The sequence below is a fragment of the Dipodomys spectabilis genome, unplaced genomic scaffold, assembly GCF_019054845.1.
Source record: "Dipodomys spectabilis isolate Male_0828 unplaced genomic scaffold, ASM1905484v1 ptg000298l, whole genome shotgun sequence".
Lineage (NCBI taxonomy): Eukaryota > Metazoa > Chordata > Mammalia > Rodentia > Heteromyidae > Dipodomys > Dipodomys spectabilis.
The window spans coordinates 1,320,183-1,325,099 of NW_024870975.1; positions in this window are offsets into that span (position 1 = coordinate 1,320,183).

Here is a 4,917-nt window from a genome sequence, read left to right on the forward strand (position 1 = left end):
CTATTGAAGAATTCATAAACAATTTCCAAAACTATACAAGAGACCTGGAGTACTGCTCCGTTGTAGAACTAGACTAATATGTACAAAGCCATGGGTTCAATCTCCAAGAATAATAAGTTAATGAATAGTAGTAATACAATCATTATTTGAAATAAATGCTTTCATATTAGAGAGGCCTGAATCCTCAAACAATAAACAAATCCTCTCAATTCTTGTACCTAATGACATGAAACTACAAGTATGAAGAGGAAATAGTTTCCTTTTCTATCCTTTCCTTTCTGTTTTCTTCTTTTCTTTGTTCCTTTGGCACTACTGGTGCTTGAAGTTTCTAAGGATCTAACCACTTTAGATTATTTTTCAGGCCAAATCTCCATGAGCGATGATATCTACCTATGGCTTCCAAAAGTGTGAGATAACAGGGAATTTACACTATATCTAGTTTATTTTTTGGTAATTTTTCACGAATTTTGTCAAAACTGGCCCTGATATCAGTCTTCTAAATCTATCTTCTGATATGCAAGGTATGATTCATCTGAAACTTGAACCTAGACTATTTTTCAATGTAAACATTCAATGTTGACTTCTGTTTTCTAGATATCATTAAAGTATACTGAGGTTAATATGGATCTTTATGATGTTATGATAACACAGATAAATACGTTGAATACTTTTTCCAGTTTATTTATATATAGTATGACATCACAAGTAGGACATTAATATTTCACAAATACTTCAGTTATTTTAATTACTTTGTCCACATATTAAGTCCAATATATTTTTTTAACAATTATATGAATATCCCATATCTACAGATATGTTACTTTACCAAAAATAAGTCTGTTTCATGCTTCCCTTTAATAATTAAACCCACTACTTCTCTTTGTCCCATTCCAAACCTGTTTCATCCTGGCAACCGACTTCTATACCATGCAATAAATAAGCTTTTAAGATTACCTTCAAATCTATGGTAGATTATTCCCAGTTATTTTATGCCTTAATATTGTATTGTACTCACTCGAGTTGCCTTTTGGTTCTGTTATTAGAAAATGTAGCAAAATTCGTTTCACATTTACCTGAAGAAAGCCTGAATTGATTTCCATTTCTTTGACTAGAGGAAATAATGCTGCTATAGTCCTGTGTTTTGGCCTTTGGGTGAATGTTACATTTTATTTCTATGAGACAAAGCCTGAAGAGCTCAATTCCTGTGTGGGTGTGGGTGGTTGCATATTTCATATTCTAGGAACCTGTCAAAATGTTTTCATAATTGGCTTTCCCATTTGACATTTCTACCAGCATTCAGTTTCTCTGTTTCTTGATATCATTATTAAGGTCATTATTGTTTTATGTTAAGTAATTCTCATACATGTTTTGTGATGTCATTTTATTTTAATGTGCATTTATTTGAGGATTGATGATGCTTTTCTTGTGTTTCTTTTACACAAGATGTATTTTGCTGGTTTTGAATTGATGTTCTTTTTGTTAGGTTTTGGTTACACAAGATGTATATTGCTGGTTTTGAATTGATGTTCTGTTTTTTTTTAATTTAATTTTATTTTATTTGAGAACATACTGTACAGAGGGGTTACAATTACATGGGCAGGATAATGCATACATTTCTTACCAAGAATTGCAGCCTCCTCCTTTGTTGACCCTTCTTTTTATTAGGTTTTGAGAGTTCTATGCACAGTCTAGATTTGAGGCATTTTTCAGTTATAAGATTTGCAAATATTTTATCATTGACTATGAGTACCCTTCATCATCATTATCAACATCCTCCTCCTCCTCCTCATCATCATCATCTTCATCACTATTAGAATTACTACCATTACATTTGTACATGTATGTACGGTCTTCGGGCTTGAACTCAGGGTCTCTGAGATTTGTTGCGTTTTGTTAACAATTAATCCTTTGAGTCATACCTCACATCTGTTTTTTGCTGATTAATCAGAGATAAGATTCTCAGGGACTTTATTTTGTGGTCTGGCTTCAAACAGCAATACTCATATCACAGCGTCCCAAGTAGCTAGGACGAAATTCATGAGCCCCTGCTCCCAAATTCTATTCACTAATTGTATATGAGCTTTCACAGACCAAATTATTTTACACTTTTATTGAGTTCAACTATACCAAGTTTTCCTTTCCTATAATTTTAATGTGTAAGTTAAGAATGCTTCATCTCCAAAATTGTCAAGACATCTTTCTTTGCTTTATGTTTACATCACTCCTTTTGTTTTATATGCATGTTTTAATTCTGCTTGAAGGTAATATTTCAATAAGTAAATTTTCACTCTTTAATTCTCCCCAATACTGTCTAACCTATCACCACTTATTAAAGAGAATTTCATTCCACAAATACTTAGTTTTACCCCTTATTAACTATTCCTTGATAATAATTATGTCGTTCTAATATGGTGCCTTACAGACCTATTGAGTTGTGTAATCTTTCCTCTACAAACATAACATTTTACGCTAACAGGTTTAATATTCGACAGAGAAATATGTTCCAGTTTATTTTCCTTTGTCAATGAATCAAAGAGTACTGGTCAGGTGTTTTTAGAAATTGTCATAAACCTATAAATAAAACTGTGAAGCTGGGTGCTGTTAGCTCATTCTTGTAATCCTAGCTGTATACAAGGCTGAGAACTGAGGATTGCGGAACGAGAATGTCCGAAAGACTCTTAGGTCCAAACCACCAGAAAGCCAGAAGTGGCACTGTTGCACAATAGGTAGAGCCCTCACTTTGAGCTGAAGAGCTGAGGAACAGCACCTAGGTCCAGATTTCAAGTCCCATGAATGATCAAAAAAAAAAAGTAGGGAGGCAATTTATATCTTTGTTCAATTGTATCCTCCAATCCACAAAAATGATATGTCCCCATTTATTCAGATTTTTATTTAGATTTTTTAATTTTGATTTTATATTCAGCATTGTATAATTTTCAATGACGGTGGGTGAATATCACTTTAATACATTTTGACAGTGTGTGGAGTTAGCACAAACAAATTCACAGTAAACAGTTGAGAAATAAGGGACAATGGGAATGGAGAAAGACAGAAACAGGTTAATCAGGCCCTTGATCAATATGTGAGTGTGTAAAATATTTCAATAAGATTTCTTTGTACAATTAATATACACCAAAAAATAAATATCTTCCAAAGGCATTGGTATTCAATATGACATAAAGGATAAATACATTTTCTGTGGTGAAATGAAAGAAAGATACAGATAAGATACAGACAAATGAAAATAATAATGTACATATGTCTATATACATGTACATACACATCTGTATATTCATATATATGTATACATATCTATAGGTATTTGTATATATACACATATTAAGTATGAATATATGTATATGTACACATAATGTGTATACATATATATTTATTTAAAGAGACGAATCAGAAATATATTAAGAGCATATTAATGACAATGAAAAACTTTAGCCATCCTGAATACATTATCAAAAAGTCCAAATACATATCTCTTTAGTAATATAACAACAACAAAGGGAGACATGGAAAGATCATAGCATACCTAGACATTGCATACATATAGAGATTAGGGGAAATAGAAACAACAATAAGATAGCCTGCACGACCACTGTGTAGAAATTGGAATCCTTATACATTGGTGATTGACACTTAAAATGATATAGTCAGTTTGTTAAACATACTGGCGATCTTTAATATATTACACATAGAGTACACATAGAGTTGCCTCTATGATCCAGGATGTTGAATCATAAATTAATATACAAAATATGTTTCAACATAAGTCCATTGAGACACATGTACAAGAATATACATAGCAAAACCTTTTACAATAACATATAATAAAATATTGAAATCCCCATTGAAGATGTTATACCAATATACACATGCATATAAAACAATATGCTCTATCCATGAGAAAAATTTACATGGACTTACTTTGGAAACAGTAATATTACATGGGCTAAATGGATAAAATAGACTATATTTTCTAATTACATGAGCTTTTTAATGTTGGCCCATCTGTAGATGTAGAATATGAAATAATAGCTGCTCAAGAGGAGGGTAGGTTGAAATGATGTCAGGAAGTGATTACTGATAAATATTGCAGTACTTTGAAAGAGGAGTGATGATAAAATGTTCTAGAACTGAGGGTGATGTTCTTACACCAACTCTTTAACATTCTAAGAATCATTGTATTTTATCGAAGAATTACATAGAACATTTACATTAACCTTAGGAAAAATTTTAGAATAGTAGTCAGTGAATCTGAGTGATAATTTAGAATTTAAAAGCACAGAATTCTGAAATGTATAAGTTTAGTATGTTGATGAATAAGACTATCAAGAAAATATGATCTGTGATATATTCTCTGAATGACTATACATGACATTGTGAGTGAGTGAATATTCTAAAAAAATATGTAAATAAAGGGATGAGAGAGACTTGAGAGGGATGAGGGATAATGATCATCAAGATGCATTGTACTGGCCCTGGAATGTGGCTTAGTGGTAGACTGCTTGCCTTGCATGTGTGAAGCCCTGGGTTTGATTCCTCAGTACTACTTAAACAAAAAAAAGATGGAATTGGCACTATGACACAAGTTGTAGAGTGTTAGCATGAGGAAAAGAAGCACAAGGACATTGCCAATGCCCTGAGTTCAAACCCCAGGGCTAGCCTAAAAATAAAAAAAGATGCATTGTATTAAGCCAGGCACTAGCAGCTCACACCTGCTGTCCTAGATACTCAGGAGGCTGAGGATTGAGGTTTGAAGCCACCCCAGCCAGGAAAGTCTGTGAGATTCTTATCTCCAATTAAATCTCAGAAAAATCTGAAAGTGCTGCTTTGCCTCAAGTGGCAGAGTTCTAGCGTTCATTCACATGAGCTCAGGGACATCGCCCAGATCCAAAGTTCAAACCT